General features: G+C 43.4%; 24 non-coding genes across 24 annotated transcripts; 17 read left to right on the top strand and 7 right to left on the bottom strand.

Annotated features, from left to right (window-relative positions):
• Positions 1-784: 784 nt before the first annotated feature.
• TRNAI-UAU (transfer RNA isoleucine (anticodon UAU)) lies at positions 785-879 on the bottom strand. The gene is made up of 2 exons: positions 842-879; positions 785-820 (listed from the first exon to the last, which is right to left on the bottom strand). It is a non-coding gene; the product is annotated as a tRNA-Ile (tRNA).
• Positions 880-2641: 1762 nt separating this feature from the next.
• Positions 2642-2723, top strand: TRNAN-GUU (transfer RNA asparagine (anticodon GUU)). The gene has a single exon. It is a non-coding gene; the product is annotated as a tRNA-Asn (tRNA).
• A 1950-nt stretch (positions 2724-4673) lies between these two features.
• TRNAI-UAU (transfer RNA isoleucine (anticodon UAU)) lies at positions 4674-4768 on the bottom strand. Its single transcript has 2 exons — positions 4731-4768; positions 4674-4709 (listed from the first exon to the last, which is right to left on the bottom strand). It is a non-coding gene; the product is annotated as a tRNA-Ile (tRNA).
• Positions 4769-6530: 1762 nt separating this feature from the next.
• TRNAS-GCU (transfer RNA serine (anticodon GCU)) lies at positions 6531-6612 on the top strand. Its single transcript has one exon. It is a non-coding gene; the product is annotated as a tRNA-Ser (tRNA).
• A 546-nt stretch (positions 6613-7158) lies between these two features.
• Positions 7159-7230, top strand: TRNAT-CGU (transfer RNA threonine (anticodon CGU)). The gene has a single exon. It is a non-coding gene; the product is annotated as a tRNA-Thr (tRNA).
• Positions 7231-8718: 1488 nt separating this feature from the next.
• Positions 8719-8813, bottom strand: TRNAI-UAU (transfer RNA isoleucine (anticodon UAU)). The gene is made up of 2 exons: positions 8776-8813; positions 8719-8754 (listed from the first exon to the last, which is right to left on the bottom strand). It is a non-coding gene; the product is annotated as a tRNA-Ile (tRNA).
• A 480-nt stretch (positions 8814-9293) lies between these two features.
• TRNAS-GCU (transfer RNA serine (anticodon GCU)) lies at positions 9294-9370 on the top strand. Its single transcript has one exon. It is a non-coding gene; the product is annotated as a tRNA-Ser (tRNA).
• Positions 9371-9835: 465 nt separating this feature from the next.
• On the top strand, positions 9836-9907 carry TRNAT-UGU (transfer RNA threonine (anticodon UGU)). Its single transcript has one exon. It is a non-coding gene; the product is annotated as a tRNA-Thr (tRNA).
• A 687-nt stretch (positions 9908-10594) lies between these two features.
• TRNAS-GCU (transfer RNA serine (anticodon GCU)) lies at positions 10595-10676 on the top strand. Its single transcript has one exon. It is a non-coding gene; the product is annotated as a tRNA-Ser (tRNA).
• A 546-nt stretch (positions 10677-11222) lies between these two features.
• Positions 11223-11294, top strand: TRNAT-CGU (transfer RNA threonine (anticodon CGU)). The gene has a single exon. It is a non-coding gene; the product is annotated as a tRNA-Thr (tRNA).
• A 1499-nt stretch (positions 11295-12793) lies between these two features.
• On the bottom strand, positions 12794-12888 carry TRNAI-UAU (transfer RNA isoleucine (anticodon UAU)). Its single transcript has 2 exons — positions 12851-12888; positions 12794-12829 (listed from the first exon to the last, which is right to left on the bottom strand). It is a non-coding gene; the product is annotated as a tRNA-Ile (tRNA).
• A 1762-nt stretch (positions 12889-14650) lies between these two features.
• TRNAS-GCU (transfer RNA serine (anticodon GCU)) lies at positions 14651-14732 on the top strand. The gene has a single exon. It is a non-coding gene; the product is annotated as a tRNA-Ser (tRNA).
• Positions 14733-16692: 1960 nt separating this feature from the next.
• TRNAI-UAU (transfer RNA isoleucine (anticodon UAU)) lies at positions 16693-16787 on the bottom strand. The gene is made up of 2 exons: positions 16750-16787; positions 16693-16728 (listed from the first exon to the last, which is right to left on the bottom strand). It is a non-coding gene; the product is annotated as a tRNA-Ile (tRNA).
• Positions 16788-18549: 1762 nt separating this feature from the next.
• Positions 18550-18631, top strand: TRNAS-GCU (transfer RNA serine (anticodon GCU)). The gene has a single exon. It is a non-coding gene; the product is annotated as a tRNA-Ser (tRNA).
• A 546-nt stretch (positions 18632-19177) lies between these two features.
• On the top strand, positions 19178-19249 carry TRNAT-CGU (transfer RNA threonine (anticodon CGU)). Its single transcript has one exon. It is a non-coding gene; the product is annotated as a tRNA-Thr (tRNA).
• A 1488-nt stretch (positions 19250-20737) lies between these two features.
• Positions 20738-20832, bottom strand: TRNAI-UAU (transfer RNA isoleucine (anticodon UAU)). The gene is made up of 2 exons: positions 20795-20832; positions 20738-20773 (listed from the first exon to the last, which is right to left on the bottom strand). It is a non-coding gene; the product is annotated as a tRNA-Ile (tRNA).
• Positions 20833-21312: 480 nt separating this feature from the next.
• On the top strand, positions 21313-21389 carry TRNAS-GCU (transfer RNA serine (anticodon GCU)). The gene has a single exon. It is a non-coding gene; the product is annotated as a tRNA-Ser (tRNA).
• A 465-nt stretch (positions 21390-21854) lies between these two features.
• On the top strand, positions 21855-21926 carry TRNAT-UGU (transfer RNA threonine (anticodon UGU)). The gene has a single exon. It is a non-coding gene; the product is annotated as a tRNA-Thr (tRNA).
• A 687-nt stretch (positions 21927-22613) lies between these two features.
• TRNAS-GCU (transfer RNA serine (anticodon GCU)) lies at positions 22614-22695 on the top strand. The gene has a single exon. It is a non-coding gene; the product is annotated as a tRNA-Ser (tRNA).
• Positions 22696-23241: 546 nt separating this feature from the next.
• Positions 23242-23313, top strand: TRNAT-CGU (transfer RNA threonine (anticodon CGU)). Its single transcript has one exon. It is a non-coding gene; the product is annotated as a tRNA-Thr (tRNA).
• A 1488-nt stretch (positions 23314-24801) lies between these two features.
• Positions 24802-24896, bottom strand: TRNAI-UAU (transfer RNA isoleucine (anticodon UAU)). The gene is made up of 2 exons: positions 24859-24896; positions 24802-24837 (listed from the first exon to the last, which is right to left on the bottom strand). It is a non-coding gene; the product is annotated as a tRNA-Ile (tRNA).
• Positions 24897-25918: 1022 nt separating this feature from the next.
• TRNAT-UGU (transfer RNA threonine (anticodon UGU)) lies at positions 25919-25990 on the top strand. Its single transcript has one exon. It is a non-coding gene; the product is annotated as a tRNA-Thr (tRNA).
• A 687-nt stretch (positions 25991-26677) lies between these two features.
• Positions 26678-26759, top strand: TRNAS-GCU (transfer RNA serine (anticodon GCU)). Its single transcript has one exon. It is a non-coding gene; the product is annotated as a tRNA-Ser (tRNA).
• A 546-nt stretch (positions 26760-27305) lies between these two features.
• Positions 27306-27377, top strand: TRNAT-CGU (transfer RNA threonine (anticodon CGU)). Its single transcript has one exon. It is a non-coding gene; the product is annotated as a tRNA-Thr (tRNA).
• Positions 27378-27671: the final 294 nt, after the last annotated feature.

Here is a 27671-nt window from a genome sequence, read left to right as displayed (position 1 = left end):
GCGCTGTCAATGGGATATAAGCACCATTCCCCATGTCTGCAATAGCTAGACCAGATTCTGAGGTATAATGAGCAGGGGTCCAGGCACTTCGCCTGACAAACGCCGGGCTTAGCCCTGCCGGGCCTAGCCCTGAGGGGCCTAACTGGGCATGGCCCTGTGTAAGGTAGGGTGAGCAGGGGACCACTTGCAACTAACCTTCGGCACCAATCAGGCATGGAGAGGTCTGTGCAAATGCCCAGCCCTTTAGCAATCTCGATCTGCAAAACCTTCAACTCCTAATTCTCATGGCTCCCAGAAGCCCTAGCCCATATGCAAATGAGGCGAGTTCCTATCAGCATCCTTGTTCTGCTTGATTTTATCAAAGTGACTGCCTGATTAGTGAAAGGGTATTTATTCTCAGAGGTTTGCTTCAAAGGCGATAATGCAGTAAATAGACAACATTATTCTTTGTAAGTTGATATTGTCTCCTGGATCCTACTCCAGTAACCCTTTTTCTACCTTTACAAATGTCTTCCGTAAGTGGTGCTCAGCAGAAAATGGAGTATAATAACAGTTGACATTTTTTATTTTCTGTTCTATTTTCAAAAACCCTCCGTAGCTGTATTTAAAGCGCAAACACCCCATAAATAACTTGCAATGAGTATTCCATGTCTAAAAGGCAGAGGAGCTGTCATACAACATTAACTGACAATCAAGGAAACCTTGAGGTGAACCAAAAAATGTCCAGAACATTTATTGGTTCAATAATTCAGTTTTGAGGTGAATTAGTAAAAAGTTCCAAAGTTGCTCCAGGTGAGGCTTGAACTCACAACCTCGGCATTGCTCACTGCATGTACTGCTGTATAAGTACCGCGCGCTAACCGATTGCGCCACTGGAGCTGCTGTGTTTTGGTTTTCGACATGAAACTACACCCACAAACACACACACAAGTGTACAAAAGCACCCACAAGCTCTGGCATTGTCTTTTTAGCTGACACCAAATTATGGGTGCCTTGTAGTGCCCATATTGTGCCACTGGAGCTTACCTTTTAGCCTGATATACACTTTGCCACTGATGTTCAGCCAATGGTGCAGTCAAATGTCCCTTCTACATTTTTGTCATGCTGCAGGCAGTGCCACTGGAGCCAGCATGATGCTCTTCCTCATATTCAACACGTGTCAATTGAAACACCTCCCAATGTCATCTTGGCGATGCCTATAAACACCCCAGGACTTTGATGAATTTTTCTCAACAGCAAGTGAGGCAGTTTTCCTGCAAACGGCTGGATGTACCTCAACAAGGAACGCATTGTGGTTCTATTTTGAAGATGTTTGTGTTATTACCTGTAAAGACTTGAATGCCTAACATAATCCCTGTAGACGAGGTGGCCGAGTGGTTAAGGGGATGGACTGCTAATCTATTGTACACGCGTGGTTTCGAATCCCACCTTTGTTGATTTTAACTTTTGAAATCTTTTTTAAACATCTGCATTGCTCTAAGCACCATTGCCATTGGCTTTCAAAGAACATACAGACAAAAGTGAAAATATGCATGTTAGTTGATTAAGAAGGACACAAACAAGGTTGTCGTGTTACTGGCAGGAATGCAATCTGCTGTGCTTGACTACCCTTTGAGCCAGAATCCGGATAGAAATTTAAAAAAGCAAAGGTAATATCCATATTGTCTCTCTGCTGCCATGTACATGTTTTTTTCAACTTTCACGCATCACATCTCCTCATTAGTCACCCTAAAATTGCACGGAATACGCACAAATTAGCTGCTCCTCAAAAAATCGGCCAGAAAAAAACAGGTCAAATCACAATCATATACATACATTCTCACACACCCTTCAAATATGTCTACCCAGTAAACATCATGTTGTGTGCTCGTTGTGTTGCTGTTATGCGTCGTAACCTGAGGGGCTCTGTAGCTCAGTGGCAGAGCACTGGTCTTGTCGATCCTCATCAGGGCCTCCAAATGGTAATTTTCTTGAACATTGTTGAATAGGAACTGATATTGCACATTGTACCTGTGCAACCTTTTACCAATGGATTCGGGCCTATAACAAAGCCACAAGCGCAAGGTGTCTGAATAGTCTGTGGGGAAGGTCGGCTTTCTGGACCTAATTTCTTCAAGAAAAAGACCTTGATAATCTTGTGATGACAGATGCAGATGATCACGGTGAAGCCCTTACTCTATTGAACAGTACAGCGGTTCTGGGTTGCACGCCTTTCTCTATTTTCAGGGACGTTGATGTGGCAAAATTTAATTGGAAAAGGGTTATTGCCATCACTCACTATTTAAATTCAATGACATCACAGGAAGCAGCAGCATCTGAACTTTGATCTTGGCTGGAAACGTTGAATGATGCCAAACACTGGGAAACTGGAGCTTGCGTTATGCTGGTTTTACTACTAATGGTGTGCCATACGGAAGCTCAAGCACCTTCCTCTGGATTAGTGTTGTGAACCCTCCAGGAGCTCTTGTTATATTTTTCTGAACTTCAACTTGATGTGTTTATCTATCAATGGCCGGGTAAGGAAGAACGAGTCAACGATCTTGTTTCTATTATGACAAACATGATCTATTTTTCACTGACTTTGCACCACCATTGTTTTATCTCTTCTTTAAGCATGGGACTCGAGCACCGTTCCCAAACAGACGAGGTGGCCGAGTGGTTAAGGCGATGGACTGTTAATCCATTGTGCTCTGCACGCGTGGGTTCGAATCCCACCTTCGTCGTATTTTTTCTTTATAGTCTGCATTTAAACATAGACCAAAGTCTTTCAACCTCCCTGTGAAAGACAGGAATGAGTACAGATATGGAAATAGAGATGTAAAAATAAGTTCATTGGTGCAGGCGGAGAATGAAATTAGTCAAAGACTTTCCTCGTAGGTTTCCATTCTTTACTATTATAGGAGCCAAAATCAGCGCAGTTAGTAAACTCCCAAGCTTACATCCCAAATTCTTTTTTCTTTTAGTTGTCTGCCTTTTACATGTTCCTTTTGCCATCATTCTGACCTGCTATCTAAACTCATGAACCTGTTCAGCATCCTACTCAATACATACATACCCGTAAAAGTACATACTCAAACGCATACCGACAATGTATCACCAACATAAGCACACACGCTTTCGCAAATCAGATGTATGATGACGTACTGAACACATGCAGAGATATACAGCCATTTTTACACAACCAGAAATTCATATACCTGGAGATCTACCTAGGTAAAACCCATGGTTTCTTTGCACTTTCTGTTGTTGGCTGTGAGCAAGCAGCAGGTGGCCTTGTAGCTCAGTGGCAGAGCACTGGTCTCGTAAACCAGGGGTCATGAGTTCAAACCGCCTAATGTTTTCAGGCAAAGACTGACAAAAACCTTGCAATGTCGCATGTAGCTGCTTTGGTGAAAAGACTGTTCAAGTTCACAATGCAACGGAGGGGTGTTCCCCTTCTCCATACAATCATCTCTTTGATAATGTAAACGTGCCAGGCGTGTTGAAAGACAAAGACAGACACAACCGCACATACCAGTTGAAGAAAGACAGCCAGCAAACACATTTGTATAGAGGTAAGCAAGCCTCAATTAGAGATGTGAGTCCCTCCGTTTCTGCGGGAGTCCACAAGTTTAATAAAAAATGAACACATATCTTTCATGTTCTAATGATTACCAATCTTTCTGATTAGCTCTGCATAGCTCCAATGGCTATGTGTGTGTATGTGCCCGTGTGTGTAGGGGAAGGGGTCGGTAGATGTGTTCACGCAGAGCAAGTTGCATACATCGCCAACAGCCATTCTCTCCTGCTCCTGTGCATCCAGTTCGGAAGCGAACCCACCCAATTGTTCTATATGTCTGCTACCCTGACCGCATTCACACATCATTGGCTATTAGTATGCAGCTTGTGGGCGCTGTCAATGGGATATAAGCACCATTCCCCATGTCTGCAATAGCTAGACCAGATTCTGAGGTATAATGAGCAGGGGTCCAGGCACTTCGCCTGACAAACGCCGGGCTTAGCCCTGCCGGGCCTAGCCCTGAGGGGCCTAACTGGGCATGGCCCTGTGTAAGGTAGGGTGAGCAGGGGACCACTTGCAACTAACCTTCGGCACCAATCAGGCATGGAGAGGTCTGTGCAAATGCCCAGCCCTTTAGCAATCTCGATCTGCAAAACCTTCAACTCCTAATTCTCATGGCTCCCAGAAGCCCTAGCCCATATGCAAATGAGGCGAGTTCCTATCAGCATCCTTGTTCTGCTTGATTTTATCAAAGTGACTGCCTGATTAGTGAAAGGGTATTTATTCTCAGAGGTTTGCTTCAAAGGCGATAATGCAGTAAATAGACAACATTATTCTTTGTAAGTTGATATTGTCTCCTGGATCCTACTCCAGTAACCCTTTTTCTACCTTTACAAATGTCTTCCGTAAGTGGTGCTCAGCAGAAAATGGAGTATAATAACAGTTGACATTTTTTATTTTCTGTTCTATTTTCAAAAACCCTCCGTAGCTGTATTTAAAGCGCAAACACCCCATAAATAACTTGCAATGAGTATTCCATGTCTAAAAGGCAGAGGAGCTGTCATACAACATTAACTGACAATCAAGGAAACCTTGAGGTGAACCAAAAAATGTCCAGAACATTTATTGGTTCAATAATTCAGTTTTGAGGTGAATTAGTAAAAAGTTCCAAAGTTGCTCTAGGTGAGGCTTGAACTCACAACCTCGGCATTGCTCACTGCATGTACTGCTGTATAAGTACCGCGCGCTAACCGATTGCGCCACTGGAGCTGCTGTGTTTTGGTTTTCGACATGAAACTACACCCACAAACACACACACAAGTGTACAAAAGCACCCACAAGCTCTGGCATTGTCTTTTTAGCTGACACCAAATTATGGGTGCCTTGTAGTGCCCATATTGTGCCACTGGAGCTTACCTTTTAGCCTGATATACACTTTGCCACTGATGTTCAGCCAATGGTGCAGTCAAATGTCCCTTCTACATTTTTGTCATGCTGCAGGCAGTGCCACTGGAGCCAGCATGATGCTCTTCCTCATATTCAACACGTGTCAATTGAAACACCTCCCAATGTCATCTTGGCGATGCCTATAAACACCCCAGGACTTTGATGAATTTTTCTCAACAGCAAGTGAGGCAGTTTTCCTGCAAACGGCTGGATGTACCTCAACAAGGAACGCATTGTGGTTCTATTTTGAAGATGTTTGTGTTATTACCTGTAAAGACTTGAATGCCTAACATAATCCCTGTAGACGAGGTGGCCGAGTGGTTAAGGGGATAGACTGCTAATCTACTGTACACGCGTGGTTTCGAATCCCACCTTTGTCGATTTTAACTTTTGAAATCTTTTTTAAACATCTGCATTGCTCTAAGCACCATTGCCATTGGCTTTCAAAGAACATACAGACAAAAGTGAAAATATGCATGTTAGTTGATTAAGAAGGACACAAACAAGGTTGTCGTGTTACTGGCAGGAATGCAATCTGCTGTGCTTGACTACCCTTTGAGCCAGAATCCGGATAGAAATTTAAAAAAGCAAAGGTAATATCCATATTGTCTCTCTGCTGCCATGTACATGTTTTTTTCAACTTTCACGCATCACATCTCCTCATTAGTCACCCTAAAATTGCACGGAATACGCACAAATTAGCTGCTCCTCAAAAAATCGGCCAGAAAAAAACAGGTCAAATCACAATCATATACATACATTCTCACACACCCTTCAAATATGTCTACCCAGTAAACATCATGTTGTGTGCTCGTTGTGTTGCTGTTATGCGTCGTAACCTGAGGGGCTCTGTAGCTCAGTGGCAGAGCACTGGTCTTGTCGATCCTCATCAGGGCCTCCAAATGGTAATTTTCTTGAACATTGTTGAATAGGAACTGATATTGCACATTGTACCTGTGCAACCTTTTACCAATGGATTCGGGCCTATAACAAAGCCACAAGCGCAAGGTGTCTGAATAGTCTGTGGGGAAGGTCGGCTTTCTGGACCTAATTTCTTCAAGAAAAAGACCTTGATAATCTTGTGATGACAGATGCAGATGATCACGGTGAAGCCCTTACTCTATTGAACAGTACAGCGGTTCTGGGTTGCACGCCTTTCTCTATTTTCAGGGACGTTGATGTGGCAAAATTTAATTGGAAAAGGGTTATTGCCATCACTCACTATTTAAATTCAATGACATCACAGGAAGCAGCAGCATCTGAACTTTGATCTTGGCTGGAAACGTTGAATGATGCCAAACACTGGGAAACTGGAGCTTGCGTTATGCTGGTTTTACTACTAATGGTGTGCCATACGGAAGCTCAAGCACCTTCCTCTGGATTAGTGTTGTGAACCCTCCAGGAGCTCTTGTTATATTTTTCTGAACTTCAACTTGATGTGTTTATCTATCAATGGCCGGGTAAGGAAGAACGAGTCAACGATCTTGTTTCTATTATGACAAACATGATCTATTTTTCACTGACTTTGCACCACCATTGTTTTATCTCTTCTTTAAGCATGGGACTCGAGCACCGTTCCCAAACAGACGAGGTGGCCGAGTGGTTAAGGCGATGGACTGCTAATCCCTTGTGCTCTGCACGCGTGGGTTCGAATCCCACCTTCGTTCTATTTTTTCTTTATAGTCTGCATTTAAACATAGACCAAAGTCTTTCAACCTCCCTGTGAAAGACAGGAATGAGTACAGATATGGAAATAGAGATGTAAAAATAAGTTCATTGGTGCAGGCGGAGAATGAAATTAGTCAAAGACTTTCCTCGTAGGTTTCCATTCTTTACTATTATAGGAGCCAAAATCAGCGCAGTTAGTAAACTCCCAAGCTTACATCCCAAATTCTTTTTTCTTTTAGTTGTCTGCCTTTTACATGTTCCTTTTGCCATCATTCTGACCTGCTATCTAAACTCATGAACCTGTTCAGCATCCTACTCAATACATACATACCCGTAAAAGTACATACTCAAACGCATACCGACAATGTATCACCAACATAAGCACACACGCTTTCGCAAATCAGATGTATGATGACGTACTGAACACATGCAGAGATATACAGCCATTTTTACACAACCAGAAATTCATATACCTGGAGATCTACCTAGGTAAAACCCATGGTTTCTTTGCACTTTCTGTTGTTGGCTGTGAGCAAGCAGCAGGTGGCCTTGTAGCTCAGTGGCAGAGCACTGGTCTCGTAAACCAGGGGTCATGAGTTCAAACCTCATCAGGGCCTCGGGCGGATTATTTTCAAAAAGCACGGGGAAGAGAAGCCAGAGTTGCACCATCTACAGAGAACCTTTTATGACGGGATGCATCCTCATAATTGAAGTCTTCCACAGAAGGAGTGAAATAGAGTTCGAGAGGAAGGCCTAATGTTTTCAGGCAAAGACTGACAAAAACCTTGCAATGTCGCATGTAGCTGCTTTGGTGAAAAGACTGTTCAAGTTCACAATGCAACGGAGGGGTGTTCCCCATCTCCATACAATCATCTCTTTGATAATGTAAACGTGCCAGGCGTGTTGAAAGACAAAGACAGACACAACCGCACATACCAGTTGAAGAAAGACAGCCAGCAAACACATTTGTATAGAGGTAAGCAAGCCTCAATTAGAGATGTGAGTCCCTCCGTTTCTGCGGGAGTCCACAAGTTTAATAAAAAATGAACACATATCTTTCATGTTCTAATGATTACCAATCTTTCTGATTAGCTCTGCATAGCTCCAATGGCTATGTGTGTGTGTGTGTGTGTATGTGCCCGTGTGTGTAGGGGAAGGGGTCGGTAGATGTGTTCACGCAGAGCAAGTTGCATACATCGCCAACAGCCATTCTCTCCTGCTCCTGTGCATCCAGTTCGGAAGCGAACCCACCCAATTGTTCTATATGTCTGCTACCCTGACCGCATTCACACATCATTGGCTATTAGTATGCAGCTTGTGGGCGCTGTCAATGGGATATAAGCACCATTCCCCATGTCTGCAATAGCTAGACCAGATTCTGAGGTATAATGAGCAGGGGTCCAGGCACTTCGCCTGACAAACGCCGGGCTTAGCCCTGCCGGGCCTAGCCCTGAGGGGCCTAACTGGGCATGGCCCTGTGTAAGGTAGGGTGAGCAGGGGACCACTTGCAACTAACCTTCGGCACCAATCAGGCATGGAGAGGTCTGTGCAAATGCCCAGCCCTTTAGCAATCTCGATCTGCAAAACCTTCAACTCCTAATTCTCATGGCTCCCAGAAGCCCTAGCCCATATGCAAATGAGGCGAGTTCCTATCAGCATCCTTGTTCTGCTTGATTTTATCAAAGTGACTGCCTGATTAGTGAAAGGGTATTTATTCTCAGAGGTTTGCTTCAAAGGCGATAATGCAGTAAATAGACAACATTATTCTTTGTAAGTTGATATTGTCTCCTGGATCCTACTCCAGTAACCCTTTTTCTACCTTTACAAATGTCTTCCGTAAGTGGTGCTCAGCAGAAAATGGAGTATAATAACAGTTGACATTTTTTATTTTCTGTTCTATTTTCAAAAACCCTCCGTAGCTGTATTTAAAGCGCAAACACCCCATAAATAACTTGCAATGAGTATTCCATGTCTAAAAGGCAGAGGAGCTGTCATACAACATTAACTGACAATCAAGGAAACCTTGAGGTGAACCAAAAAATGTCCAGAACATTTATTGGTTCAATAATTCAGTTTTGAGGTGAATTAGTAAAAAGTTCCAAAGTTGCTCCAGGTGAGGCTTGAACTCACAACCTCGGCATTGCTCACTGCATGTACTGCTGTATAAGTACCGCGCGCTAACCGATTGCGCCACTGGAGCTGCTGTGTTTTGGTTTTCGACATGAAACTACACCCACAAACACACACACAAGTGTACAAAAGCACCCACAAGCTCTGGCATTGTCTTTTTAGCTGACACCAAATTATGGGTGCCTTGTAGTGCCCATATTGTGCCACTGGAGCTTACCTTTTAGCCTGATATACACTTTGCCACTGATGTTCAGCCAATGGTGCAGTCAAATGTCCCTTCTACATTTTTGTCATGCTGCAGGCAGTGCCACTGGAGCCAGCATGATGCTCTTCCTCATATTCAACACGTGTCAATTGAAACACCTCCCAATGTCATCTTGGCGATGCCTATAAACACCCCAGGACTTTGATGAATTTTTCTCAACAGCAAGTGAGGCAGTTTTCCTGCAAACGGCTGGATGTACCTCAACAAGGAACGCATTGTGGTTCTATTTTGAAGATGTTTGTGTTATTACCTGTAAAGACTTGAATGCCTAACATAATCCCTGTAGACGAGGTGGCCGAGTGGTTAAGGCGATGGACTGCTAATCTACTGTACACGCGTGGTTTCGAATCCCACCTTTGTCGATTTTAACTTTTGAAATCTTTTTTAAACATCTGCATTGCTCTAAGCACCATTGCCATTGGCTTTCAAAGAACATACAGACAAAAGTGAAAATATGCATGTTAGTTGATTAAGAAGGACACAAACAAGGTTGTCGTGTTACTGGCAGGAATGCAATCTGCTGTGCTTGACTACCCTTTGAGCCAGAATCCGGATAGAAATTTAAAAAAGCAAAGGTAATATCCATATTGTCTCTCTGCTGCCATGTACATGTTTTTTTCAACTTTCACGCATCACATCTCCTCATTAGTCACCCTAAAATTGCACGGAATACGCACAAATTAGCTGCTCCTCAAAAAATCGGCCAGAAAAAAACAGGTCAAATCACAATCATATACATACATTCTCACACACCCTTCAAATATGTCTACCCAGTAAACATCATGTTGTGTGCTCGTTGTGTTGCTGTTATGTGTCGTAACCTGAGGGGCTCTGTAGCTCAGTGGCAGAGCACTGGTCTTGTAAACCAGGGGTCGTGAGTTCGATCCTCATCAGGGCCTCCAAATGGTAATTTTCTTGAACATTGTTGAATAGGAACTGATATTGCACATTGTACCTGTGCAACCTTTTACCAATGGATTCGGGCCTATAACAAAGCCACAAGCGCAAGGTGTCTGAATAGTCTGTGGGGAAGGTCGGCTTTCTGGACCTAATTTCTTCAAGAAAAAGACCTTGATAATCTTGTGATGACAGATGCAGATGATCACGGTGAAGCCCTTACTCTATTGAACAGTACAGCGGTTCTGGGTTGCACGCCTTTCTCTATTTTCAGGGACGTTGATGTGGCAAAATTTAATTGGAAAAGGGTTATTGCCATCACTCACTATTTAAATTCAATGACATCACAGGAAGCAGCAGCATCTGAACTTTGATCTTGGCTGGAAACGTTGAATGATGCCAAACACTGGGAAACTGGAGCTTGCGTTATGCTGGTTTTACTACTAATGGTGTGCCATACGGAAGCTCAAGCACCTTCCTCTGGATTAGTGTTGTGAACCCTCCAGGAGCTCTTGTTATATTTTTCTGAACTTCAACTTGATGTGTTTATCTATCAATGGCCGGGTAAGGAAGAACGAGTCAACGATCTTGTTTCTATTATGACAAACATGATCTATTTTTCACTGACTTTGCACCACCATTGTTTTATCTCTTCTTTAAGCATGGGACTCGAGCACCGTTCCCAAACAGACGAGGTGGCCGAGTGGTTAAGGCGATGGACTGCTAATCCATTGTGCTCTGCACGCGTGGGTTCGAATCCCACCTTCGTCGTATTTTTTCTTTATAGTCTGCATTTAAACATAGACCAAAGTCTTTCAACCTCCCTGTGAAAGACAGGAATGAGTACAGATATGGAAATAGAGATGTAAAAATAAGTTCATTGGTGCAGGCGGAGAATGAAATTAGTCAAAGACTTTCCTCGTAGGTTTCCATTCTTTACTATTATAGGAGCCAAAATCAGCGCAGTTAGTAAACTCCCAAGCTTACATCCCAAATTCTTTTTTCTTTTAGTTGTCTGCCTTTTACATGTTCCTTTTGCCATCATTCTGACCTGCTATCTAAACTCATGAACCTGTTCAGCATCCTACTCAATACATACATACCCGTAAAAGTACATACTCAAACGCATACCGACAATGTATCACCAACATAAGCACACACGCTTTCGCAAATCAGATGTATGATGACGTACTGAACACATGCAGAGATATACAGCCATTTTTACACAACCAGAAATTCATATACCTGGAGATCTACCTAGGTAAAACCCATGGTTTCTTTGCACTTTCTGTTGTTGGCTGTGAGCAAGCAGCAGGTGGCCTTGTAGCTCAGTGGCAGAGCACTGGTCTCGTAAACCAGGGGTCATGAGTTCAAACCTCATCAGGGCCTCGGGCGGATTATTTTCAAAAAGCACGGGGAAGAGAAGCCAGAGTTGCACCATCTACAGAGAACCTTTTATGACGGGATGCATCCTCATAATTGAAGTCTTCCACAGAAGGAGTGAAATAGAGTTCGAGAGGAAGGCCTAATGTTTTCAGGCAAAGACTGACAAAAACCTTGCAATGTCGCATGTAGCTGCTTTGGTGAAAAGACTGTTCAAGTTCACAATGCAACGGAGGGGTGTTCCCCATCTCCATACAATCATCTCTTTGATAATGTAAACGTGCCAGGCGTGTTGAAAGACAAAGACAGACACAACCGCACATACCAGTTGAAGAAAGACAGCCAGCAAACACATTTGTATAGAGGTAAGCAAGCCTCAATTAGAGATGTGAGTCCCTCCGTTTCTGCGGGAGTCCACAAGTTTATTAAAAAATGAACACATATCTTTCATGTTCTAATGATTACCAATCTTTCTGATTAGCTCTGCATAGCTCCAATGGCTATGTGTGTGTGTGTGTGTGTATGTGCCCGTGTGTGTAGGGGAAGGGGTCGGTAGATGTGTTCACGCAGAGCAAGTTGCACACATCGCCAACAGCCATTCTCTCCTGCTCCTGTGCATCCAGTTCGGAAGCGAACCCACCCAATTGTTCTATATGTCTGCTACCCTGACCGCATTCACACATCATTGGCTATTAGTATGCAGCTTGTGGGCGCTGTCAATGGGATATAAGCACCATTCCCCATGTCTGCAATAGCTAGACCAGATTCTGAGGTATGATGAGCAGGGGTCCAGGCACTTCGCCTGACGAACGCCTGACAAACGCCGGGCTTAGCCCTGCCGGGCCTAGCCCTGAGGGGCCTAACTGGGCATGGCCCTGTGTAAGGTAGGGTGAGCAGGGGACCACTTGCAACTAACCTTCGGCACCAATCAGGCATGGAGAGGTCTGTGCAAATGCCCAGCCCTTTAGCAATCTCGATCTGCAAAACCTTCAACTCCTAATTCTCATGGCTCCCAGAAGCCCTAGCCCATATGCAAATGAGGCGAGTTCCTATCAGCATCCTTGTTCTGCTTGATTTTATCAAAGTGACTGCCTGATTAGTGAAAGGGTATTTATTCTCAGAGGTTTGCTTCAAAGGCGATAATGCAGTAAATAGACAACATTATTCTTTGTAAGTTGATATTGTCTCCTGGATCCTACTCCAGTAACCCTTTTTCTACCTTTACAAATGTCTTCCGTAAGTGGTGCTCAGCAGAAAATGGAGTATAATAACAGTTGACATTTTTTATTTTCTGTTCTATTTTCAAAAACCCTCCCTAGCTGTATTTAAAGCGCAAACACCCCATAAATAACTTGCAATGAGTATTCCATGTCTAAAAGGCAGAGGAGCTGTCATACAACATTAACTGACAATCAAGGAAACCTTGAGGTGAACCAAAAAATGTCCAGAACATTTATTGGTTCAATAATTCAGTTTTGAGGTGAATTAGTAAAAAGTTCCAAAGTTGCTCCAGGTGAGGCTTGAACTCACAACCTCGGCATTGCTCACTGCATGTACTGCTGTATAAGTACCGCGCGCTAACCGATTGCGCCACTGGAGCTGCTGTGTTTTGGTTTTCGACATGAAACTACACCCACAAACACACACACAAGTGTACAAAAGCACCCACAAGCTCTGGCATTGTCTTTTTAGCTGACACCAAATTATGGGTGCCTTGTAGTGCCCATATTGTGCCACTGGAGCTTACCTTTTAGCCTGATATACACTTTGCCACTGATGTTCAGCCAATGGTGCAGTCAAATGTCCCTTCTACATTTTTGTCATGCTGCAGGCAGTGCCACTGGAGCCAGCATGATGCTCTTCCTCATATTCAACACGTGTCAATTGAAACACCTCCCAATGTCATCTTGGCGATGCCTATAAACACCCCAGGACTTTGATGAATTTTTCTCAACAGCAAGTGAGGCAGTTTTCCTGCAAACGGCTGGATGTACCTCAACAAGGAACGCATTGTGGTTCTATTTTGAAGATGTTTGTGTTATTACCTGTAAAGACTTGAATGCCTAACATAATCCCTGTAGACGAGGTGGCCGAGTGGTTAAGGGGATGGACTGCTAATCTACTGTACACGCGTGGTTTCGAATCCCACCTTTGTTGATTTTAACTTTTGAAATCTTTTTTAAACATCTGCATTGCTCTAAGCACCATTGCCATTGGCTTTCAAAGAACATACAGACAAAAGTGAAAATATGCATGTTAGTTGATTAAGAAGGACACAAACAAGGTTGTCGTGTTACTGGCAGGAATGCAATCTGCTGTGCTTGACTACCCTTTGAGCCAGAATCCGGATAGAAATTTAAAAAAGCAAAGGTAATATCCATATTGTCTCTCTGCTGCCATGTACATGTTTTTTTCAACTTTCACGCATCACATCTCCTCATTAGTCACCCTAAAATTGCACGGAATACGCACAAATTAGCTGCTCCTCAAAAAATCGGCCAGAAAAAAACAGGTCAAATCACAATCATATACATACATTCTCACACACCCTTCAAATATGTCTACCCAGTAAACATCATGTTGTGTGCTCGTTGTGTTGCTGTTATGCGTCGTAACCTGAGGGGCTCTGTAGCTCAGTGGCAGAGCACTGGTCTTGTCGATCCTCATCAGGGCCTCCAAATGGTAATTTTCTTGAACATTGTTGAATAGGAACTGATATTGCACATTGTACCTGTGCAACCTTTTACCAATGGATTCGGGCCTATAACAAAGCCACAAGCGCAAGGTGTCTGAATAGTCTGTGGGGAAGGTCGGCTTTCTGGACCTAATTTCTTCAAGAAAAAGACCTTGATAATCTTGTGATGACAGATGCAGATGATCACGGTGAAGCCCTTACTCTATTGAACAGTACAGCGGTTCTGGGTTGCACGCCTTTCTCTATTTTCAGGGACGTTGATGTGGCAAAATTTAATTGGAAAAGGGTTATTGCCATCACTCACTATTTAAATTCAATGACATCACAGGAAGCAGCAGCATCTGAACTTTGATCTTGGCTGGAAACGTTGAATGATGCCAAACACTGGGAAACTGGAGCTTGCGTTATGCTGGTTTTACTACTAATGGTGTGCCATACGGAAGCTCAAGCACCTTCCTCTGGATTAGTGTTGTGAACCCTCCAGGAGCTCTTGTTATATTTTTCTGAACTTCAACTTGATGTGTTTATCTATCAATGGCCGGGTAAGGAAGAACGAGTCAACGATCTTGTTTCTATTATGACAAACATGATCTATTTTTCACTGACTTTGCACCACCATTGTTTTATCTCTTCTTTAAGCATGGGACTCGAGCACCGTTCCCAAACAGACGAGGTGGCCGAGTGGTTAAGGCGATGGACTGCTAATCCCTTGTGCTCTGCACGCGTGGGTTCGAATCCCACCTTCGTTCTATTTTTTCTTTATAGTCTGCATTTAAACATAGACCAAAGTCTTTCAACCTCCCTGTGAAAGACAGGAATGAGTACAGATATGGAAATAGAGATGTAAAAATAAGTTCATTGGTGCAGGCGGAGAATGAAATTAGTCAAAGACTTTCCTCGTAGGTTTCCATTCTTTACTATTATAGGAGCCAAAATCAGCGCAGTTAGTAAACTCCCAAGCTTACATCCCAAATTCTTTTTTCTTTTAGTTGTCTGCCTTTTACATGTTCCTTTTGCCATCATTCTGACCTGCTATCTAAACTCATGAACCTGTTCAGCATCCTACTCAATACATACATACCCGTAAAAGTACATACTCAAACGCATACCGACAATGTATCACCAACATAAGCACACACGCTTTCGCAAATCAGATGTATGATGACGTACTGAACACATGCAGAGATATACAGCCATTTTTACACAACCAGAAATTCATATACCTGGAGATCTACCTAGGTAAAACCCATGGTTTCTTTGCACTTTCTGTTGTTGGCTGTGAGCAAGCAGCAGGTGGCCTTGTAGCTCAGTGGCAGAGCACTGGTCTCGTAAACCAGGGGTCATGAGTTCAAACCGCCTAATGTTTTCAGGCAAAGACTGACAAAAACCTTGCAATGTCGCATGTAGCTGCTTTGGTGAAAAGACTGTTCAAGTTCACAATGCAACGGAGGGGTGTTCCCCTTCTCCATACAATCATCTCTTTGATAATGTAAACGTGCCAGGCGTGTTGAAAGACAAAGACAGACACAACCGCACATACCAGTTGAAGAAAGACAGCCAGCAAACACATTTGTATAGAGGTAAGCAAGCCTCAATTAGAGATGTGAGTCCCTCCGTTTCTGCGGGAGTCCACAAGTTTAATAAAAAATGAACACATATCTTTCATGTTCTAATGATTACCAATCTTTCTGATTAGCTCTGCATAGCTCCAATGGCTATGTGTGTGTGTGTGTGTGTATGTGCCCGTGTGTGTAGGGGAAGGGGTCGGTAGATGTGTTCACGCAGAGCAAGTTGCATACATCGCCAACAGCCATTCTCTCCTGCTCCTGTGCATCCAGTTCGGAAGCGAACCCACCCAATTGTTCTATATGTCTGCTACCCTGACCGCATTCACACATCATTGGCTATTAGTATGCAGCTTGTGGGCGCTGTCAATGGGATATAAGCACCATTCCCCATGTCTGCAATAGCTAGACCAGATTCTGAGGTATAATGAGCAGGGGTCCAGGCACTTCGCCTGACAAACGCCGGGCTTAGCCCTGCCGGGCCTAGCCCTGAGGGGCCTAACTGGGCATGGCCCTGTGTAAGGTAGGGTGAGCAGGGGACCACTTGCAACTAACCTTCGGCACCAATCAGGCATGGAGAGGTCTGTGCAAATGCCCAGCCCTTTAGCAATCTCGATCTGCAAAACCTTCAACTCCTAATTCTCATGGCTCCCAGAAGCCCTAGCCCATATGCAAATGAGGCGAGTTCCTATCAGCATCCTTGTTCTGCTTGATTTTATCAAAGTGACTGCCTGATTAGTGAAAGGGTATTTATTCTCAGAGGTTTGCTTCAAAGGCGATAATGCAGTAAATAGACAACATTATTCTTTGTAAGTTGATATTGTCTCCTGGATCCTACTCCAGTAACCCTTTTTCTACCTTTACAAATGTCTTCCGTAAGTGGTGCTCAGCAGAAAATGGAGTATAATAACAGTTGACATTTTTTATTTTCTGTTCTATTTTCAAAAACCCTCCGTAGCTGTATTTAAAGCGCAAACACCCCATAAATAACTTGCAATGAGTATTCCATGTCTAAAAGGCAGAGGAGCTGTCATACAACATTAACTGACAATCAAGGAAACCTTGAGGTGAACCAAAAAATGTCCAGAACATTTATTGGTTCAATAATTCAGTTTTGAGGTGAATTAGTAAAAAGTTCCAAAGTTGCTCTAGGTGAGGCTTGAACTCACAACCTCGGCATTGCTCACTGCATGTACTGCTGTATAAGTACCGCGCGCTAACCGATTGCGCCACTGGAGCTGCTGTGTTTTGGTTTTCGACATGAAACTACACCCACAAACACACACACAAGTGTACAAAAGCACCCACAAGCTCTGGCATTGTCTTTTTAGCTGACACCAAATTATGGGTGCCTTGTAGTGCCCATATTGTGCCACTGGAGCTTACCTTTTAGCCTGATATACACTTTGCCACTGATGTTCAGCCAATGGTGCAGTCAAATGTCCCTTCTACATTTTTGTCATGCTGCAGGCAGTGCCACTGGAGCCAGCATGATGCTCTTCCTCATATTCAACACGTGTCAATTGAAACACCTCCCAATGTCATCTTGGCGATGCCTATAAACACCCCAGGACTTTGATGAATTTTTCTCAACAGCAAGTGAGGCAGTTTTCCTGCAAACGGCTGGATGTACCTCAACAAGGAACGCATTGTGGTTCTATTTTGAAGATGTTTGTGTTATTACCTGTAAAGACTTGAATGCCTAACATAATCCCTGTAGACGAGGTGGCCGAGTGGTTAAGGGGATAGACTGCTAATCTACTGTACACGCGTGGTTTCGAATCCCACCTTTGTCGATTTTAACTTTTGAAATCTTTTTTAAACATCTGCATTGCTCTAAGCACCATTGCCATTGGCTTTCAAAGAACATACAGACAAAAGTGAAAATATGCATGTTAGTTGATTAAGAAGGACACAAACAAGGTTGTCGTGTTACTGGCAGGAATGCAATCTGCTGTGCTTGACTACCCTTTGAGCCAGAATCCGGATAGAAATTTAAAAAAGCAAAGGTAATATCCATATTGTCTCTCTGCTGCCATGTACATGTTTTTTTCAACTTTCACGCATCACATCTCCTCATTAGTCACCCTAAAATTGCACGGAATACGCACAAATTAGCTGCTCCTCAAAAAATCGGCCAGAAAAAAACAGGTCAAATCACAATCATATACATACATTCTCACACACCCTTCAAATATGTCTACCCAGTAAACATCATGTTGTGTGCTCGTTGTGTTGCTGTTATGCGTCGTAACCTGAGGGGCTCTGTAGCTCAGTGGCAGAGCACTGGTCTTGTCGATCCTCATCAGGGCCTCCAAATGGTAATTTTCTTGAACATTGTTGAATAGGAACTGATATTGCACATTGTACCTGTGCAACCTTTTACCAATGGATTCGGGCCTATAACAAAGCCACAAGCGCAAGGTGTCTGAATAGTCTGTGGGGAAGGTCGGCTTTCTGGACCTAATTTCTTCAAGAAAAAGACCTTGATAATCTTGTGATGACAGATGCAGATGATCACGGTGAAGCCCTTACTCTATTGAACAGTACAGCGGTTCTGGGTTGCACGCCTTTCTCTATTTTCAGGGACGTTGATGTGGCAAAATTTAATTGGAAAAGGGTTATTGCCATCACTCACTATTTAAATTCAATGACATCACAGGAAGCAGCAGCATCTGAACTTTGATCTTGGCTGGAAACGTTGAATGATGCCAAACACTGGGAAACTGGAGCTTGCGTTATGCTGGTTTTACTACTAATGGTGTGCCATACGGAAGCTCAAGCACCTTCCTCTGGATTAGTGTTGTGAACCCTCCAGGAGCTCTTGTTATATTTTTCTGAACTTCAACTTGATGTGTTTATCTATCAATGGCCGGGTAAGGAAGAACGAGTCAACGATCTTGTTTCTATTATGACAAACATGATCTATTTTTCACTGACTTTGCACCACCATTGTTTTATCTCTTCTTTAAGCATGGGACTCGAGCACCGTTCCCAAACAGACGAGGTGGCCGAGTGGTTAAGGCGATGGACTGCTAATCCCTTGTGCTCTGCACGCGTGGGTTCGAATCCCACCTTCGTTCTATTTTTTCTTTATAGTCTGCATTTAAACATAGACCAAAGTCTTTCAACCTCCCTGTGAAAGACAGGAATGAGTACAGATATGGAAATAGAGATGTAAAAATAAGTTCATTGGTGCAGGCGGAGAATGAAATTAGTCAAAGACTTTCCTCGTAGGTTTCCATTCTTTACTATTATAGGAGCCAAAATCAGCGCAGTTAGTAAACTCCCAAGCTTACATCCCAAATTCTTTTTTCTTTTAGTTGTCTGCCTTTTACATGTTCCTTTTGCCATCATTCTGACCTGCTATCTAAACTCATGAACCTGTTCAGCATCCTACTCAATACATACATACCCGTAAAAGTACATACTCAAACGCATACCGACAATGTATCACCAACATAAGCACACACGCTTTCGCAAATCAGATGTATGATGACGTACTGAACACATGCAGAGATATACAGCCATTTTTACACAACCAGAAATTCATATACCTGGAGATCTACCTAGGTAAAACCCATGGTTTCTTTGCACTTTCTGTTGTTGGCTGTGAGCAAGCAGCAGGTGGCCTTGTAGCTCAGTGGCAGAGCACTGGTCTCGTAAACCAGGGGTCATGAGTTCAAACCTCATCAGGGCCTCGGGCGGATTATTTTCAAAAAGCACGGGGAAGAGAAGCCAGAGTTGCACCATCTACAGAGAACCTTTTATGACGGGATGCATCCTCATAATTGAAGTCTTCCACAGAAGGAGTGAAATAGAGTTCGAGAGGAAGGCCTAATGTTTTCAGGCAAAGACTGACAAAAACCTTGCAATGTCGCATGTAGCTGCTTTGGTGAAAAGACTGTTCAAGTTCACAATGCAACGGAGGGGTGTTCCCCATCTCCATACAATCATCTCTTTGATAATGTAAACGTGCCAGGCGTGTTGAAAGACAAAGACAGACACAACCGCACATACCAGTTGAAGAAAGACAGCCAGCAAACACATTTGTATAGAGGTAAGCAAGCCTCAATTAGAGATGTGAGTCCCTCCGTTTCTGCGGGAGTCCACAAGTTTAATAAAAAATGAACACATATCTTTCATGTTCTAATGATTACCAATCTTTCTGATTAGCTCTGCATAGCTCCAATGGCTATGTGTGTGTGTGTGTGTGTATGTGCCCGTGTGTGTAGGGGAAGGGGTCGGTAGATGTGTTCACGCAGAGCAAGTTGCATACATCGCCAACAGCCATTCTCTCCTGCTCCTGTGCATCCAGTTCGGAAGCGAACCCACCCAATTGTTCTATATGTCTGCTACCCTGACCGCATTCACACATCATTGGCTATTAGTATGCAGCTTGTGGGCGCTGTCAATGGGATATAAGCACCATTCCCCATGTCTGCAATAGCTAGACCAGATTCTGAGGTATAATGAGCAGGGGTCCAGGCACTTCGCCTGACAAACGCCGGGCTTAGCCCTGCCGGGCCTAGCCCTGAGGGCCCTAACTGGGCATGGCCCTGTGTAAGGTAGGGTGAGCAGGGGACCACTTGCAACTAACCTTCGGCACCAATCAGGCATGGAGAGGTCTGTGCAAATGCCCAGCCCTTTAGCAATCTCGATCTGCAAAACCTTCAACTCCTAATTCTCATGGCTCCCAGAAGCCCTAGCCCATATGCAAATGAGGCGAGTTCCTATCAGCATCCTTGTTCTGCTTGATTTTATCAAAGTGACTGCCTGATTAGTGAAAGGGTATTTATTCTCAGAGGTTTGCTTCAAAGGCGATAATGCAGTAAATAGACAACATTATTCTTTGTAAGTTGATATTGTCTCCTGGATCCTACTCCAGTAACCCTTTTTCTACCTTTACAAATGTCTTCCGTAAGTGGTGCTCAGCAGAAAATGGAGTATAATAACAGTTGACATTTTTTATTTTCTGTTCTATTTTCAAAAACCCTCCGTAGCTGTATTTAAAGCGCAAACACCCCATAAATAACTTGCAATGAGTATTCCATGTCTAAAAGGCAGAGGAGCTGTCATACAACATTAACTGACAATCAAGGAAACCTTGAGGTGAACCAAAAAATGTCCAGAACATTTATTGGTTCAATAATTCAGTTTTGAGGTGAATTAGTAAAAAGTTCCAAAGTTGCTCCAGGTGAGGCTTGAACTCACAACCTCGGCATTGCTCACTGCATGTACTGCTGTATAAGTACCGCGCGCTAACCGATTGCGCCACTGGAGCTGCTGTGTTTTGGTTTTCGACATGAAACTACACCCACAAACACACACACAAGTGTACAAAAGCACCCACAAGCTCTGGCATTGTCTTTTTAGCTGACACCAAATTATGGGTGCCTTGTAGTGCCCATATTGTGCCACTGGAGCTTACCTTTTAGCCTGATATACACTTTGCCACTGATGTTCAGCCAATGGTGCAGTCAAATGTCCCTTCTACATTTTTGTCATGCTGCAGGCAGTGCCACTGGAGCCAGCATGATGCTCTTCCTCATATTCAACACGTGTCAATTGAAACACCTCCCAATGTCATCTTGGCGATGCCTATAAACACCCCAGGACTTTGATGAATTTTTCTCAACAGCAAGTGAGGCAGTTTTCCTGCAAACGGCTGGATGTACCTCAACAAGGAACGCATTGTGGTTCTATTTTGAAGATGTTTGTGTTATTACCTGTAAAGACTTGAATGCCTAACATAATCCCTGTAGACGAGGTGGCCGAGTGGTTAAGGCGATGGACTGCTAATCTACTGTACACGCGTGGTTTCGAATCCCACCTTTGTCGATTTTAACTTTTGAAATCTTTTTTAAACATCTGCATTGCTCTAAGCACCATTGCCATTGGCTTTCAAAGAACATACAGACAAAAGTGAAAATATGCATGTTAGTTGATTAAGAAGGACACAAACAAGGTTGTCGTGTTACTGGCAGGAATGCAATCTGCTGTGCTTGACTACCCTTTGAGCCAGAATCCGGATAGAAATTTAAAAAAGCAAAGGTAATATCCATATTGTCTCTCTGCTGCCATGTACATGTTTTTTTCAACTTTCACGCATCACATCTCCTCATTAGTCACCCTAAAATTGCACGGAATACGCACAAATTAGCTGCTCCTCAAAAAATCGGCCAGAAAAAAACAGGTCAAATCACAATCATATACATACATTCTCACACACCCTTCAAATATGTCTACCCAGTAAACATCATGTTGTGTGCTCGTTGTGTTGCTGTTATGTGTCGTAACCTGAGGGGCTCTGTAGCTCAGTGGCAGAGCACTGGTCTTGTAAACCAGGGGTCGTGAGTTCGATCCTCATCAGGGCCTCCAAATGGTAATTTTCTTGAACATTGTTGAATAGGAACTGATATTGCACATTGTACCTGTGCAACCTTTTACCAATGGATTCGGGCCTATAACAAAGCCACAAGCGCAAGGTGTCTGAATAGTCTGTGGGGAAGGTCGGCTTTCTGGACCTAATTTCTTCAAGAAAAAGACCTTGATAATCTTGTGATGACAGATGCAGATGATCACGGTGAAGCCCTTACTCTATTGAACAGTACAGCGGTTCTGGGTTGCACGCCTTTCTCTATTTTCAGGGACGTTGATGTGGCAAAATTTAATTGGAAAAGGGTTATTGCCATCACTCACTATTTAAATTCAATGACATCACAGGAAGCAGCAGCATCTGAACTTTGATCTTGGCTGGAAACGTTGAATGATGCCAAACACTGGGAAACTGGAGCTTGCGTTATGCTGGTTTTACTACTAATGGTGTGCCATACGGAAGCTCAAGCACCTTCCTCTGGATTAGTGTTGTGAACCCTCCAGGAGCTCTTGTTATATTTTTCTGAACTTCAACTTGATGTGTTTATCTATCAATGGCCGGGTAAGGAAGAACGAGTCAACGATCTTGTTTCTATTATGACAAACATGATCTATTTTTCACTGACTTTGCACCACCATTGTTTTATCTCTTCTTTAAGCATGGGACTCGAGCACCGTTCCCAAACAGACGAGGTGGCCGAGTGGTTAAGGCGATGGACTGCTAATCCATTGTGCTCTGCACGCGTGGGTTCGAATCCCACCTTCGTCGTATTTTTTCTTTATAGTCTGCATTTAAACATAGACCAAAGTCTTTCAACCTCCCTGTGAAAGACAGGAATGAGTACAGATATGGAAATAGAGATGTAAAAATAAGTTCATTGGTGCAGGCGGAGAATGAAATTAGTCAAAGACTTTCCTCGTAGGTTTCCATTCTTTACTATTATAGGAGCCAAAATCAGCGCAGTTAGTAAACTCCCAAGCTTACATCCCAAATTCTTTTTTCTTTTAGTTGTCTGCCTTTTACATGTTCCTTTTGCCATCATTCTGACCTGCTATCTAAACTCATGAACCTGTTCAGCATCCTACTCAATACATACATACCCGTAAAAGTACATACTCAAACGCATACCGACAATGTATCACCAACATAAGCACACACGCTTTCGCAAATCAGATGTATGATGACGTACTGAACACATGCAGAGATATACAGCCATTTTTACACAACCAGAAATTCATATACCTGGAGATCTACCTAGGTAAAACCCATGGTTTCTTTGCACTTTCTGTTGTTGGCTGTGAGCAAGCAGCAGGTGGCCTTGTAGCTCAGTGGCAGAGCACTGGTCTCGTAAACCAGGGGTCATGAGTTCAAACCTCATCAGGGCCTCGGGCGGATTATTTTCAAAAAGCACGGGGAAGAGAAGCCAGAGTTGCACCATCTACAGAGAACCTTTTATGACGGGATGCATCCTCATAATTGAAGTCTTCCACAGAAGGAGTGAAATAGAGTTCGAGAGGAAGGCCTAATGTTTTCAGGCAAAGACTGACAAAAACCTTGCAATGTCGCATGTAGCTGCTTTGGTGAAAAGACTGTTCAAGTTCACAATGCAACGGAGGGGTGTTCCCCATCTCCATACAATCATCTCTTTGATAATGTAAACGTGCCAGGCGTGTTGAAAGACAAAGACAGACACAACCGCACATACCAGTTGAAGAAAGACAGCCAGCAAACACATTTGTATAGAGGTAAGCAAGCCTCAATTAGAGATGTGAGTCCCTCCGTTTCTGCGGGAGTCCACAAGTTTATTAAAAAATGAACACATATCTTTCATGTTCTAATGATTACCAATCTTTCTGATTAGCTCTGCATAGCTCCAATGGCTATGTGTGTGTGTGTGTGTGTATGTGCCCGTGTGTGTAGGGGAAGGGGTCGGTAGATGTGTTCACGCAGAGCAAGTTGCATACATCGCCAACAGCCATTCTCTCCTGCTCCTGTGCATCCAGTTCGGAAGCGAACCCACCCAATTGTTCTATATGTCTGCTACCCTGACCGCATTCACACATCATTGGCTATTAGTATGCAGCTTGTGGGCGCTGTCAATGGGATATAAGCACCATTCCCCATGTCTGCAATAGCTAGACCAGATTCTGAGGTATAATGAGCAGGGGTCCAGGCACTTCGCCTGACAAACGCCGGGCTTAGCCCTGCCGGGCCTAGCCCTGAGGGGCCTAACTGGGCATGGCCCTGTGTAAGGTAGGGTGAGCAGGGGACCACTTGCAACTAACCTTCGGCACCAATCAGGCATGGAGAGGTCTGTGCAAATGCCCAGCCCTTTAGCAATCTCGATCTGCAAAACCTTCAACTCCTAATTCTCATGGCTCCCAGAAGCCCTAGCCCATATGCAAATGAGGCGAGTTCCTATCAGCATCCTTGTTCTGCTTGATTTTATCAAAGTGACTGCCTGATTAGTGAAAGGGTATTTATTCTCAGAGGTTTGCTTCAAAGGCGATAATGCAGTAAATAGACAACATTATTCTTTGTAAGTTGATATTGTCTCCTGGATCCTACTCCAGTAACCCTTTTTCTACCTTTACGAATGTCTTCCGTAAGTGGTGCTCAGCAGAAAATGGAGTATAATAACAGTTGACATTTTTTATTTTCTGTTCTATTTTCAAAAACCCTCCGTAGCTGTATTTAAAGCGCAAACACCCCATAAATAACTTGCAATGAGTATTCCATGTCTAAAAGGCAGAGGAGCTGTCATACAACATTAACTGACAATCAAGGAAACCTTGAGGTGAACCAAAAAATGTCCAGAACATTTATTGGTTCAATAATTCAGTTTTGAGGTGAATTAGTAAAAAGTTCCAAAGTTGCTCTAGGTGAGGCTTGAACTCACAACCTCGGCATTGCTCACTGCATGTACTGCTGTATAAGTACCGCGCGCTAACCGATTGCGCCACTGGAGCTGCTGTGTTTTGGTTTTCGACATGAAACTACACCCACAAACACACACACAAGTGTACAAAAGCACCCACAAGCTCTGGCATTGTCTTTTTAGCTGACACCAAATTATGGGTGCCTTGTAGTGCCCATATTGTGCCACTGGAGCTTACCTTTTAGCCTGATATACACTTTGCCACTGATGTTCAGCCAATGGTGCAGTCAAATGTCCCTTCTACATTTTTGTCATGCTGCAGGCAGTGCCACTGGAGCCAGCATGATGCTCTTCCTCATATTCAACACGTGTCAATTGAAACACCTCCCAATGTCATCTTGGCGATGCCTATAAACACCCCAGGACTTTGATGAATTTTTCTCAACAGCAAGTGAGGCAGTTTTCCTGCAAACGGCTGGATGTACCTCAACAAGGAACGCATTGTGGTTCTATTTTGAAGATGTTTGTGTTATTACCTGTAAAGACTTGAATGCCTAACATAATCCCTGTAGATGAGGTGGCCGAGTGGTTAAGGGGATAGACTGCTAATCTACTGTACACGCGTGGTTTCGAATCCCACCTTTGTCGATTTTAACTTTTGAAATCTTTTTTAAACATCTGCATTGCTCTAAGCACCATTGCCATTGGCTTTCAAAGAACATACAGACAAAAGTGAAAATATGCATGTTAGTTGATTAAGAAGGACACAAACAAGGTTGTCGTGTTACTGGCAGGAATGCAATCTGCTGTGCTTGACTACCCTTTGAGCCAGAATCCGGATAGAAATTTAAAAAAGCAAAGGTAATATCCATATTGTCTCTCTGCTGCCATGTACATGTTTTTTTCAACTTTCACGCATCACATCTCCTCATTAGTCACCCTAAAATTGCACGGAATACGCACAAATTAGCTGCTCCTCAAAAAATCGGCCAGAAAAAAACAGGTCAAATCACAATCATATACATACATTCTCACACACCCTTCAAATATGTCTACCCAGTAAACATCATGTTGTGTGCTCGTTGTGTTGCTGTTATGCGTCGTAACCTGAGGGGCTCTGTAGCTCAGTGGCAGAGCACTGGTCTTGTAAACCAGGGGTCGTGAGTTCGATCCTCATCAGGGCCTCCAAATGGTAATTTTCTTGAACATTGTTGAATAGGAACTGATATTGCACATTGTACCTGTGCAACCTTTTACCAATGGATTCGGGCCTATAACAAAGCCACAAGCGCAAGGTGTCTGAATAGTCTGTGGGGAAGGTCGGCTTTCTGGACCTAATTTCTTCAAGAAAAAGACCTTGATAATCTTGTGATGACAGATGCAGATGATCACGGTGAAGCCCTTACTCTATTGAACAGTACAGCGGTTCTGGGTTGCACGCCTTTCTCTATTTTCAGGGACGTTGATGTGGCAAAATTTAATTGGAAAAGGGTTATTGCCATCACTCACTATTTAAATTCAATGACATCACAGGAAGCAGCAGCATCTGAACTTTGATCTTGGCTGGAAACGTTGAATGATGCCAAACACTGGGAAACTGGAGCTTGCGTTATGCTGGTTTTACTACTAATGGTGTGCCATACGGAAGCTCAAGCACCTTCCTCTGGATTAGTGTTGTGAACCCTCCAGGAGCTCTTGTTATATTTTTCTGAACTTCAACTTGATGTGTTTATCTATCAATGGCCGGGTAAGGAAGAACGAGTCAACGATCTTGTTTCTATTATGACAAACATGATCTATTTTTCACTGACTTTGCACCACCATTGTTTTATCTCTTCTTTAAGCATGGGACTCGAGCACCGTTCCCAAACAGACGAGGTGGCCGAGTGGTTAAGGCGATGGACTGCTAATCCATTGTGCTCTGCACGCGTGGGTTCGAATCCCACCTTCGTCGTATTTTTTCTTTATAGTCTGCATTTAAACATAGACCAAAGTCTTTCAACCTCCCTGTGAAAGACAGGAATGAGTACAGATATGGAAATAGAGATGTAAAAATAAGTTCATTGGTGCAGGCGGAGAATGAAATTAGTCAAAGACTTTCCTCGTAGGTTTCCATTCTTTACTATTATAGGAGCCAAAATCAGCGCAGTTAGTAAACTCCCAAGCTTACATCCCAAATTCTTTTTTCTTTTAGTTGTCTGCCTTTTACATGTTCCTTTTGCCATCATTCTGACCTGCTATCTAAACTCATGAACCTGTTCAGCATCCTACTCAATACATACATACCCGTAAAAGTACATACTCAAACGCATACCGACAATGTATCACCAACATAAGCACACACGCTTTCGCAAATCAGATGTATGATGACGTACTGAACACATGCAGAGATATACAGCCATTTTTACACAACCAGAAATTCATATACCTGGAGATCTACCTAGGTAAAACCCATGGTTTCTTTGCACTTTCTGTTGTTGGCTGTGAGCAAGCAGCAGGTGGCCTTGTAGCTCAGTGGCAGAGCACTGGTCTCGTAAACCAGGGGTCATGAGTTCAAACCTCATCAGGGCCTCGGGCGGATTATTTTCAAAAAGCACGGGGAAGAGAAGCCAGAGTTGCACCATCTACAGAGAACCTTTTATGACGGGATGCATCCTCATAATTGAAGTCTTCCACAGAAGGAGTGAAATAGAGTTCGAGAGGAAGGCCTAATGTTTTCAGGCAAAGACTGACAAAAACCTTGCAATGTCGCATGTAGCTGCTTTGGTGAAAAGACTGTTCAAGTTCACAATGCAACGGAGGGGTGTTCCCCATCTCCATACAATCATCTCTTTGATAATGTAAACGTGCCAGGCGTGTTGAAAGA

This window comes from Ambystoma mexicanum, chromosome 13 (genome assembly GCF_040938575.1).
Source record: "Ambystoma mexicanum isolate Mex_15411 chromosome 13, UKY_AmexF1_1, whole genome shotgun sequence".
NCBI lineage: Eukaryota > Metazoa > Chordata > Amphibia > Caudata > Ambystomatidae > Ambystoma > Ambystoma mexicanum.
The sequence above is the reverse complement of the archived record's forward strand: the minus strand, read 5'-3'. Positions and strand labels throughout refer to the sequence as shown.